Below are 13,002 nucleotides of genomic sequence, written 5' to 3'. Positions count from 1 at the left end.
GACCCCGGGTCCCCGCTGCTCTCAGTTAAATACATATATTGAAGGGCTTTGGACTGTGCTTTTCGGCACGGGCAACTGCTGGTTCAGGCATGGAGGGTTATTCCTACTCCAGACGTTAGCACCAAGGGCTGCAAACGAGCTATTAGCAATTTAAAGAGACTCGAGTTTTGAGATTTTTATTTAGTGGAACCAATATGCTGACTAATGTTTGCTACAGGCCATGTGAAAAAAATGTGGGTGCAAAATTGGATATAATAAAATGCGTAACGGTTCCTAGCCTGCTTCCTGGGTTTTATATTTATTTGCAGTTTATCTATAAAGTGCAATTATATATAAAGCTCATCTTCACAAACACTTCTGCTTTGGGCCAAATGATGTTGCCCTGTCGTTGCTTTGGATTGACAGGATGTAGCTGAAAACTGCGTTTGGCCCCGTCTGTGTCCAAAGTGCTGTTATTTGTGCCTGCAACCAGGCCTTTGCATGTGGGAGACCACCACAAAATACCACTTCTACTCTCCGATTAGCGCACAGAGCTGGGTGGCCGTAGAGCTCTGGAGACGCTGAGCGAGGCTAGGAGACCTCGGCGCAGGGGCGCCTGCTGGCTGGCCGCAGCACGGCCCCAGGGGTAGCTCTGTGCACCTTGTCCGGGCTCATGGGTGATACCGATGGGCGAGTAGGGCATGAACCCCGCTCTCCTGACTCCCTGACGAGGACCTCAGGTAACGCACCGTCTGTTTTAGCTTCTCCTGATGGCTTAACTTGCAGAGCTGTGAAGAACCAGTGAGTCTGCTGTGAAGACTGGGTTGCAGACAACGGTGAGTTTCTCTGCAGTTTTGGTGATTTGTTTTGTTAAAAAAGAACAAAAACAAAAACAAATCCCCAAACCAGTGCTGCACTGGGAGGGTTGTAACAAAAGTACCAGGCCTAGGTTTTCAGAAGCAATTTCCTTAGCTTATTTTATATTTTTATTTTCTTAGAGCTTGAGTAAATTCAGAAAATAAGGCTTGCGGTAGTTAAGAATGCCCAGTGTCTTTTTTGGAAGGGAAGACCCAGGCTGTGCTACATTTCCATTAATGGAAATGCGAGCTAAGAGCCTAATCCTTTTGCAGCAGGGAAGATTAGAGCATATTGTGAATATGATTTCAGTATATATACCAAGTTCCCCAAGGGTATCTCATCAACAGCAACTTCAAAAGTTACTTTTATGCCGCTTCCACTCAGCTGACGAGAACACTTGACATTTGGAGAAGGTTTAGAATAGAAAACATTAGCAGTTCGTGTTGATCATGTAACTCATTGGCAAAAACACCACTGTTTAAATATCATGTTCAGTCATCGCTGGATGGCAGTCTAATGAGCGTAAAAGATAAGTACTTCTCATAAGTGACTTGTTTTGTAACTTTTACAGTTACAAACTTGCAAAATGTGGACGCTTTCTTCCTGCCAAAATACCATTTTCAAGGGCAGGGTCCTGTCTTGAAAGGGTCCCTTAAACAGCTGGGAATAAATGGCCGTGACTCTGCCCTATCTGGTGAAATCTCCGTAGGCATTTTTGCTGAGTATGAACAGGAGGAGCAATCTTGCTAATGTCCGAGTTACTGAGCGTGCTCTGGCTTGTCTTTGAGCACCTCCAACTTCAGGGATGTATTTAGCCATTATAAAGTAGCAGCATTCCAGGTGTTCCTCAAGTAAAAGTAAATGTGATGTCCTCTTTCCCCCAGCTGACATCATCTCTGCTTGACTTTTCCTCTAATTGAACTGACCAGTTTTTAGGATTCAGTTTGGCATGGATCAGGGAGCGGGTTTGCTGATGCCTTTAACTCGCTTGTTTATTTAAGTTTCCAGTACATAATCGGTTGAATAAAAATGACCTTACCCTAAATATATCTGAGAGTGGCTATGCTATATTAGACTAATGACTGCAACATGCAGAAAGCCAAAACAAGCATTTTGCCAGTATCAACAAAAATGATGAAAACACAGTTTGCAGCAATGTAAGAATTATTGCTGCCAGCTTGCAGTTCCCAAGTTAACTCTTGATGAAGTTATAAATTGTGACGATGAATACTGTTTCTATCTTGGACCACATCATGGGCCAATTTCTGCTGTCGTAAATCCAGGCTGAGACCATTACAGTTAAATAGTTCTATCTCTGGCTGACTAAAATCAGAATTTTCCTTCTCCCAATTGAGTAATGATGGTGTTTGGCTGATTTACGTTGCCATTTCAACCAGTTCAGGTAGTGAGGTGGAGAGTAGTGCTGTGACGCAGTCTGGGAGGTAACATACACCGTGAGCTGCGGTTCAGAGCTTTGTTTGTGAACAAAGAAGTAAAACAAATCTAATTTCAAGCTCCATTGGAAATTGAGGGGAAGCAAGCAATGTCTGAGAAATAGAAAGCAAGGAAGGAATAGGATAAAAATCCAGGAGAGAGGGAGAGGGAAGAAAAACCTGGCATTGCTTATCTGAATCCTCCCTAAATGTCTTCAGAGACTGGGTTCCGGACCATCCTAGTTTTAGCTTTTTAAAAACAAACCCTCCCTCTTATTTTAAATAGGGACATGCCAGAATTAGAAGCACTTATCCAAACCACCCAGGCTTTGACTTCGGAGTTCAGAAAAAAAACGGGACCTGGAACTGAAACAGCTTGGTTGGCTTTTGCAAAACCCAAACCACGCTCTTTGTTGTTGTTGTTGTTTTGTTTTGTTTTTTTCCATAGCCAGTCCAAAGCCTCAATCAGAGAACTAGCAACGAACGGGTAAAAGCAGCGCTCCGAAAAGAGCGACTGCAGCTCAGCTGCCTCATCCTGTGCAGCGCTGGCTCACGCGACACGAGAGAGCGAGCAGCGACGTTCCCACCCAGGAGTAGCTGGGGAGGGGAGCAGGCTCGGTCCGGGAGCGCGCCGTGTCGGGCCGGGCTGGTGTGACGGCGAGGCTGCCTCCACGCGCTTCCCTTGACGTTGCGTCCCCGACCTATCTGCGCTAGATTGCTTGCGCCTTGGCTGGGAATAGCTGAAAGCCTGAAACCTTTTCAAGTATAGTGTGCGTATCCTGTTTCACTTCATTGCTTTGCTTCATTACTATGGTAATCTCCTTCACTGTGTGTGTTTATAGAAAGCTTGTTCTCCAGGTTAGAAAACAAGAATTGCTTTCATTGTTGGGCTTCTTCCAAGCTCCATCGTTAATTATAAACGTATTTGCTTCAAACCTTTTTCACAACCTTTTGTTTGGAAACTTGACTATTTAAAACCTGGCTAACATCGCAGTCCAGGTTTGCCAAAGGCCGTGTGGTCCAAGGGGAAGAATATTCAGGATGAAATGCTTATCTATTTTCTCCCCTGTGCCACAGTGCCTCATTACTGTTATATTTGCAATAGAGGGAATTTTCTATTATCAGCAAATCTCCTGTACTGCACTTTCAACATCTAATAGCCATTAAAAAGAAATAAAATTCAAATATGTTTTGCCATCATTGAGTTTGGATTAACTCCCCCTCTACCTTCTGAATCCTGGTGTTTTTTTAAGAATTATCTGCCAGGGCTGTTGTTACAGTTCCCTGAGCTGAGCAAGCCATATTTCTAGTCACAATGATGTCGGTACTTTCAAGTGAGAATATTCCGTATCAAAATATGTTTATTAACAATCACGTTCTGCAGAAAAGATGAAAAATCTATCTGGAAAATTCCAGACAATTTTAGTGTGTTTGTCATGAGACAAATTTCCATTTTATGAGTGTTCCACGAATCCTTTCAAGCTCTTTTGATCTTCTGTTTTGGACTCCTAGAAGAGAATGGTCACAAACTGTTTTGTCTTTTCCAGGCAGAATAAGGAAGGGTTGTTACATGTATCCCTGGAGTCTCTTGATCGTAATTGTTACTCAGGAGAATACAAGTCAGATGTGCTTCAAATATTTCCTGCACAGGGTCAGCTGAATGCTCTGGGACATGTTTTGAAATAAAAGTGTACCACACTATTGTAAAGGCTAGCAACAACTTCCTCACCATGGAAAACCTCTGTACGGAACAATGATTTGCACAGAACAATGATTCAATATTAGTGTAATTTCCTGTAACAGACTGCCAGATTTTCGGACAGTATATAAAAGACAAATATCTTCTGCTGACTCACTCTCATCTTGCTCCATCTTCATCTATTACAGTACATCTGCTCAGTATCAGACTTGCATTGCTGCTGCTGCTGCCACATCTGTCCTGTTGCAACTCCCTTCTATGAAGGGGGCTCTGGGGACCTTAAGTATTATGTAAAAACAGGTGAAATTCCCACCTGCTCTTTTACACACTTTTTCCTAAGCAGGAATGGCTGAGTTCTGCATTTTTTTTTCTTTTTGGTTGCAGTTTGAGCTAACATCAAAGATAGACTCATGGGTGGGTATATATCCAATATACATATATTGCACTCAGAACAGGTGGGAATAGCTGTAGAGGCTCATTAATTTTGTTGTTCCACTCTCGTCGCCAGAAAATTACATGCTGCTTTTCCCTAGCCAGACTTGAACTGGAATTGCTGCCAGCAGCTTACCCACCATTTTTGTGTAAGTGGTGTAAGATCTGAAATGCAGGAGTTTGGGGGTGACACATGCATCCTCTGGCATCTTTGAGGGAGAAGTAGAACTATTTAATTGAATGCGTCCAAGCTCATTGGGGAAGAGTTGGGGCAGTAACGAACACGAGTCTTACTCTTCAAGGATATGGCTACAGACATTTGCTGTAGTCTGGTGGACAGGACAATTCAGTCTGTGAAGGCTGAGGCAGAGGCAATGCACAGCCCGCTATGCTGATACGTGGAAATCTTTGTATGGGAACATATCCTGGCAATGGTGTGAAAAACCAGATGGTAACTGTAGGAGTGCTTGGTGGATTGACCTTCCTGAGAAACCGGGATCACTAGCGATCCACCAGAACTGTAAAACACCTATCTGAAGCTATGAAACAATTATCACAGAGAAGAGTAATGAGATTTTGATATTTCAGACAGATACAAAGAAAAGGCTCTCAGACATCTCTATTCTCTCTGCTTATCACCTGCTTCTGTAGTAAGTGTAAGGGCACTCTGTCTCTTCTGGCTCACAGTGGAATTTCCTCTAAGGAGAAATGTTTAAATTTACAGAGATCTCAGGAGACAAAGTATCTTGTGGGAGATCAGTGCCAGCATAAAAGAAAACGTAGTGATGATGGGAATAGGGGTGCATGTGCAGATGGACCTGGTGTGCACCACCCCATTCAATCTCCTGCTGCCTGCAGGGAGACTACAGTTTTTCTTTATGTGACAGCCATGGCCCTTGGTGTGCCTAGAAAAGAGAATGCCTTGCCCAACAGAGAGACGAGATATCTTGGAAGGCCACCATAGTATCTCAGGGGCTGAGCTTATGTATAATAAAAAGGCAGGGGAGGAGAAAAGGAAATGTAAGATGTTATTCTGAGTGTCGGTTTGAGAATGGAAGACTATGTAGCAATGTTTATATATTTTGTATGTTCTTCATTGGGCTCGGAGACTTACAGGCTGCACTAATGAGTAAAGAAGTTGGAATATTGCTGTGTACAGGCTATATTAATGAGTAAAGAAGTTGGAACATTGCTGTGGGCATACAGAAAGCATAGTAAGCACCCATGATATGTAATAAATAGGAAAAAGTTGTCTACATGATAGACATGCCTTGCTTGGGGGACTTAAATGCCTACTAGCAGTAAAATCCAGTAGGAAGGGTAATTGGTTCCTCGTTTTGGCTTCCTAAATCCAGCACATTCAAAAATGTTTCTGTCTCTAAACATTCCTTAATTTCTGTTGAGATGGGAGAAACTCCACTCTTCCTTAGTGTTAGCATGAGAACATGTTGACTAATGCTTTATTTTCATTAAGGAGTTTGTATTTTGGACTTTGTTGATGTATTTCTGCTGCTATCCTAATGCAGATCCCAACTGGATCTTGAATTTAGGGATGGAAAATCCTGATAAACATCCGGGCTGTCGTGAACGCAAAGGACAAAGCCTTTGTAGTAAGATGGCTATGACATACGCCCATGAGAAGTGTTTGATGTGTTGCAAAAGGCATCTGCCTAAAAAAAAATGTTTTTCCTCTTTGGCTTTGTTGAGCAGACTGTGGAAGTAAATGACACGAAGTAACCCTTCCTTTCCTCTCTTACTGCCCTCTTTTTTGTTTGATCTTGCAGTGATGTGATAATGGTGAGGCTGTGACTTGAAAGTAATTTCTGTAATGACTTATAGCAGGAACAGAGGGGGTTTTATTCGTTGCTGCTAAAGGGAGATCAAAGTATGATCTAGAGATCAGACCTGTTTTGAGAGGGAGAACTCAACAGCCGATTCCTACCTCTGTCACTGAAATGCTGTGTCAAACTGGGCAAGTCACTTAACTTGGTTGTGCCTTGGGCCTTTGCTGTACTGTGGCACTTGGCTCTTGCGCTCCTAGCAGTTGTTCTGCATAGCTTAATCATAAATGACGGTCTGCACACTAATTAGCCCCAGCCAGTGCAAAGTTCATTGTCCTTGTTTTCAACCTTTACACCAATCCAGAGGACGCCATGGCTATTTTTGATTTAGGCTCCAAGGAGGAGAAAGAAGAAAGGTCTGAGGTCTGCAGAAGAGATACAGGCAATGGCACAAACCGGAAGTTAATGGGAATTTCTAGGCTCAGGGAGGTACTGTGTGAGGGATGCCAACATCTGACAAGTGAGATTACAGCGTTTGAGCTTGACCTGGATTCATTTATACAAGTAGGTGAGCTACTAACAGCAATATATATATATATATACACACAGTGCAGACTGACCTCCCAAGTAAATCCTATATATGTGTCTTGCACGGGCTGCCCTTGAGTCTTGGTCACCATGTTTCTATTGTGCTGCCACTCAAACTAGCTCAAGTAACATTAGTCAAAGTGCGGTGGTTCCCTCTCACAGCTGTGGTTTGGAGGTAATGCCTGCTTGGGAACTTGAGCTGGCAACTGAAAAAGTCAGGCCTGTCCGTTTGCCAGGGTGCTGTTTGCACAGATGCACAATCCTCTGCGAACCGATCGACCGGCCGAGCCCTCTGAATACCAGGGTGAAGTTGCACCAACTGTTGTCTCCCTGACAACCATTTCAGCACTCTTACATGTGGAAGAAATCAGCTGCAATCAGTCTACATGGAAAAACTAGTTGGAACCCCTCCGCTGGAGACAGGCTGCAGTTTTGCCATCTGTAGAGAAAGGCAGATGACAATATTCTCCTGTTCCATAGCAATATTGAGAGTTTAGTCCATAAATACGTAAAGGCAACATGATTAGATCAGAAGTGCTGGGGTAATACAGTGCAGTGTGCTATAAAGGCAGCTCACAGCTCTGTCTTTTGTACACAAGCAGCCTAAGAGAAAGGACTTCCTGCTGCAAAATGTCTGCAGCCTGCGTCCCTGGAGTCTCAGTAGGAGTTGAAGAAAACTTCCAAATTTTGCACACTTCCGTGCAGGAGCAAGGAATCTTCTCCTAAGTTATTGACAGGGAAATTCAGGAAAAAAGAGATTGGTAGGCTGTGCATGTTGTGTGGTGGGGGGGTTTTGTTTGTTTGTTTTTGCTTTTGTGCACCTCAGAAACAATTTCCACAATATCCCAGTATGACACAAAGAGGCCAGAGCAAACCTCTTGGATCCTTGCAGCAGTTGCAACGGTGTCTTCTTGCCCTCTGCCTTCTGTTCTTCCAAGGGGAAATGTTGGATTGTTGTAGCACACAACATTTAAAAAGTTAATGATAGGCTAGCTGCTAAAAGCCAGCACTTGCGGCTTTAGGTTCCAGGAGGAGAGGAACAGGAGGGCAGCCTGCTCATACCAAATATCTGAGAGTACCTTACGGATGGGAAGCACTGGCAAACTATAAAGTGCTCTGTTAATTATTGTTGACATTGCATAGAGAGCTTCATGCTGTTCCTTCGCTGCCTGCTTCAACTTAATTTGTCTGAGAAAGTACTTTTTCTGTGCGGCAGATTGTGGAAATTCATACACTCTACCACACTGACAGATGTGTCTTTGTTTTAGAAGAAGCCATTCTTTTTCCCAGTGCTGAATGTGAATGGAGCATTTCACATTGGTGGCTTCCAACAATATTTATAAAGCAAAGTTGAGCAGTTCAAAATATTTTGCCCTCCTACGCTCACATTCACATGCCATTATACCAGCGTTATCAAAAGCATTTGCAGCAAAACTTGCATGAGGTGGCCACAGGGACTGTGTTAGTCAACAAATGATTGAAGGCACACATTTTAGTCAGCTCTATCCCACACGATGTGTAGCAGTACCCAGTAATGCAGCAAGAGCTAATAAGACGATTATTTTATATTCTGAGTCAAAGACTATCCCATATGGTCCTTATAAATTAGCTCTTATAAATTCTGCTTATCTGAGGAGACAGAGGGTGAAGAAGTGGAAAGGGATTAAGTTCCCTTTTCGCCCTCTTTCTGCTGGTTGGATAGTAAGATGTAGGTTGATAGCTTTCCATGCCTGTTCTCTTCGGTGACCTCCGCAGGCACTGCTTGCTCTGAGGCACACTGTGGTTCAGGTGATCTGGTGGTGAATGCTGCCTTTCTTCTCCTTCATGTTTTGCCCCTGCCAATTGCCTGGACATCTTTCACGTAACTCTCCCATTTATTGATTCTTCCTGAACAGGCTGCCAAGAAACAAAGCACACTGCATCCGCTTGAGCAGAGAGAAATGCTCCCTATGAACACATAAATGCATAAAACTCACTTTTGAGCTTCATTATAAATTAAAATGACCTCTCTGCCCATTCTTTGTCATGATTTGCATAATCTTCCCCACTGTATTGAAACCAGGGCTTCTCATGTATTTCTTTCCACAGGAATCATCTCAGTGAACTACATCTGCAATCAGTGCACTCCGATGGCAAGCAGAAGAGCGTGGCTGACTGACCTCGTTAGTTCAGTGGACCTAATTAACACTTGGTCATTCAAATGGTAAAACCTTATGTATTCCATGTCCATTCTCTGCTCTTTGTGCATTTACATCTTTGAAGTTGGTAATGTTACATAGTGAATAGCTGTGAGTCCAAGCAGTTTATAAACCTCCTCAATAATTTATATCCCAGTTGGCTTTGGCCAGCATGAGCTGACCCAAAGAACCAGGAAAGAGGGACTTAGCCGGATGCCTGAAGCAGCCTGATCCTACTTGACTGACAAATGGCTAGAAAAGACGTTGTAAAAAGTGGGCAGTCTCCCTTGCTGAATAACAGCAAGGAGCTCAACAGCAGGAAGAGACAGTGTCTATCCTTCTACTCTGTCCTGTCTTCCTAAGCATGAATTTGTCATGATGGAAAAAAAGGAAGGGAGCTTTTCTTACTCTTGGGCAGGAACTCCACCTAATCCCCCTTCTTCAGTATTTAGAGGATAAAACAGCTAGTACACCCGATCGCTGCACCCTGGGTAAGATGCCATTTTCCTTCAACGGCTGTAGAGGTTTCTTTCCTCAAAATCCTTGCATTGTTTGGAGGCAATCCTCTTCTGTATGCTTGTATTTTTCCATTGCTTGGTGATTTTTTTCTGTTGCTCGTGAATGTGTGACCCTTTAGTTAACCATATTCAGTGTTAATTCTGTGGTATTTAATCATGTCAAAATGCAGAGTACCTCCGTTGAAAAACATTTTCAGTGAACATCAGTAATTGATTTCCTTTTTTGTAAAAAGCCACTTTGATTGTTGTGAATTTTGGAGGCTGACAGATCAAAGTTGCTTCTAAAACTTTGAAACAGGAGAGATGGACAGAGAGAGAGAGAGAGACAGAGAGAGCACACCTTTTCAGGCATGTATTGCAACATATTTGCTGTCCTCTTGGTAACAGCTTGCAGTAGGTAAAAAAGCAGTAACAGGTAATCCGGAATGCAATTAAAGAAAGAAACGTGGAAGGAGATTAACAGCAGACGCATAGTTTCTCTTATCCCCTATGAAGTGTTGATTCCCTTTAATGAATTTGTAACACAACAAAAAACCTTCAGTTTTCCCATCCATTTAGCACAAAATAAGAGAATACTTATTGTTTTCTGTAAAAGGTTGTTGGTATCTTTGACTGGGCATGAACAGAAATTAATTCTGGAGCTTGTCCATTATGTAGCTGTGCCAGGAGAAGCAGGAATTCACAGATTGTCCCAGACTAGCTCAAGAATTGAGTTAAAGGATGAGGGTCGACAAGGTTGTTTCTCTGGTATGAGGGCGCTTTGATCTCCAGATCAAGGATAAAGTGTACCTGTGCAGAAGGCAGTTGTTTTCCATGGCCGGGTCCGTGACTGCGAAACAGGCCTGTGAGTTCATCTCAGGTTTCACCAGCTCCTATTGCAAGTGAAGAGCACCTTTCTTTGACCTTGCTGTTTCTGGCATAAATGCTTAGGGGATGTGTAAAATCTCCCCCTCTCCCCCAAGGCACTCCTCTCCATGTAGAAAGGATAAGTGGGCAAACATGTGACAGATGGCCATGACGGTGCTCAGCGCGTGACTGAATAGCACGCTTGCTCTGCTCTCACGGGAGTCCTACCTGGCCACAGAAGAAAAGCCAGGCATGCGATGACACTGATGTGCCTGGTGTGTTAGCGAGCAGTGGGACATCGCCAAATGCAGGCGCGATGCTCAGAGATGCCTGGTTTCTCAAGCAAGCCTGCAACTTGCCTCCAGAAGTCTTGGTAGGCCTTTTTAAATGGTGTAAAAAAATAGGCTCATACCTGAGAAATACAGGCAGGGTTTTGCAACCCGCTCGTGATGTGCTCCTCTTCCAGTTGCAGTGTGGGTGCCCCTTTCTGAAGAAAAAGTTTTTTTCATAAAACATCCCCGTGTTGCTTGGGTTTGCATGTGTGTGCTTGGCAGGTGTGCAGGGTGTTCATCTCCAGTGAACTGCGCACCACAGCGGTGCTCCTGTCCCGTGGATGGGTAGCTCGTGCGGAGATATCCAACCTTGCTGAGATGGAGGAGGAGCAGAAACTGGCCAAACTGGTTATAGAGGCCCAGTTAGGGGCTCCCCCATGCCGGGTCGTGTCCAGGCAGGCTATGAAACCTGCCATAGCAAGGCAACTTGCTCAGGAGAGAGTTTCACGCTCCTTTTTTTTTCTTTCCTCTCCGCCCCGTACCGTCCACATCCCATTTTTGTCCTGGTGCCTTCTGCCCCATCACACAGCGTTTCGACTCAACGCCTAACGCTGGCACTGTGGCACTCGCAGCAGGCTCAGCTGGTTCCAGATGTGCTCGGGCTGCCCGGGGAGCGCGGCAGAGCAAAGGGTGCCCCTTGGGTTGCGGGCAGGCACCCGTGTGCGAGGCGACGCACGTGGCCAGCTGCCATGCTTGCGGCCTCCTACTCCCTGCGTTGACTGTGGACATGACCAGTGCGCGGTGCCAAGTGTGTCACGAGCTGATTATAAAAGCTGTAGTTCAGGCAGAGTTTCAGATCATGCTTCTCTTTTAATTTCAGGCGCCTTTCCCTCCCTTCCCTCCCCTCGCACACGAGGAGCTTTGCTGCTTTGCAGTGTTTCTCCCCAGTTTCAGCCCCCCCCACTCTTGGGAGAGGGGCACCGCTCCCCGCTGCCAGGCCAGGCACCAGCTCTGCCGGGCACCCGACTCTGCCAAAACCAGCTGATTTCTCAGTCTGGCTCATAAAATAACCTATCGCTGCAGCACCATCTATCGGGGAGTTGATGGCCCCCAGGCTAGTTGCCTTCATTTAAATTTAAGGGTGTTTTTTATTTGTTTATTTATTGCTTCGAGCTTCCCTGGGATTGGTGTGAGCCCTTATCTCCCAGCAATTAACCTTTAAGGAAACAAATACTATCCCTAAGTAACTGCAATGGCTTGTCTGAGCAGAACCGGCTGAGGATGGATGGCCTTTGTGGACCACTGGGTCCCACCTCCCTGCCAGGGGACGACCCATGAAAGCAGATTTCCAAAGGCTCTGCCCTTGGTGACTCACGCTCCAGCTCCTTGTCCGCCAAGGGACAGGCACCTTTGCAGCACACGCTGATTGTTGGCCCCGGGTGAGGAGCACATGCCGTTGCTTTGGAGCCATCCTTGTCCTTAGCATTAGCAACACGATGGGTATCATTTTTGGTCGGTTGCTCCTAACTCTTCTTGATCACATTTTTCTTCCTCTTAAAATAGCCCTTTTCTCCCTTCTTTTATTTAATATTGTTACAGTAAAAGGAGTTTGGAAGGTAAGAAAATAGTACTTTCTCATTTTAAAATACGAAACGCAGGCCAGAAGTAAAATTTGCTGAAATTAAAAAGTTGGCTCGGGAGCAGACCTTTTAGAGTCCTATAATCTTTGTTTCATTTGAAAAATACACACTGGATTTTACTAAAGAGCTGATTATTGGAAAACTGCACTGGTCTTGTCAGCAGAGCATTTTCTCAAGTATATAAACACCCCTGAGCATACAGGCAAAGTGCATGCAGGTGCACGCAGCTAATGAAATGGGCACTTTGTCTGAAGGACTTAAAGCTCCTCTGGCGCCGCTGGCAAAAAGCTGAAGATGAACAAAAGCAAAACGGCTGAGAAAGTTTCTTGACAACGCAGATTTGGCAGCCAGGGCCAGCAAACCTGGCCGGGCAATAGTCAAGCTCTGTGGGTATTATAACCCCAGAGCAGTAGCTGTAGATCATTTTTTTCCTGCCATTGCGTTGTTGAAGGATGATGAGCTCTTGTTCCTATTCTGGAGAAAGGCAGGTGATTCTGTATTTTGAGAGAACATCTTGTGTGTGTGACTGAGCTCCATTGCTGTAAAACCTTTCCCACGGTGGATGTCTCGGCTGCTGGTGACTGCTGACCTGCCTGTAACCTAGGTTTTGCAGAAGGTTTATTTTGAGTGCAGTAAGTGGAGCGTCCTGGGGACATCTGGACTTGATCTCCCCCCTCCCTTAAGTGGAGACATCTTCAATCAGGCTTTGGGCTATCTAACCACGTTGGATTATCCTCAGCTAATGTCATAGTTTCCTGCTGTTACGAGTAATAAGCAAC

At 44.6% G+C, this 13,002-nt stretch overlaps 1 long non-coding RNA gene across 1 annotated transcript in view; it reads left to right on the top strand.

The window, feature by feature from the left end:
* Positions 1-2,645: 2,645 nt before the first annotated feature.
* The window catches only part of LOC134153592 (uncharacterized), a 34,944-nt gene continuing 24,587 nt past the window's right edge, over positions 2,646-13,002 (top strand). Inside the window, exons 1-2 of the long non-coding RNA XR_009961180.1 lie at positions 2,646-3,040; positions 8,859-8,973. This is a non-coding gene — a long non-coding RNA (uncharacterized LOC134153592). The remainder of the gene's footprint in view (positions 3,041-8,858; positions 8,974-13,002) is intronic.

This window comes from Rhea pennata, chromosome Z, assembly GCF_028389875.1.
Source record: "Rhea pennata isolate bPtePen1 chromosome Z, bPtePen1.pri, whole genome shotgun sequence".
NCBI lineage: Eukaryota > Metazoa > Chordata > Aves > Rheiformes > Rheidae > Rhea > Rhea pennata.
The sequence above is the reverse complement of the archived record's forward strand: the minus strand, read 5'-3'. Positions and strand labels throughout refer to the sequence as shown.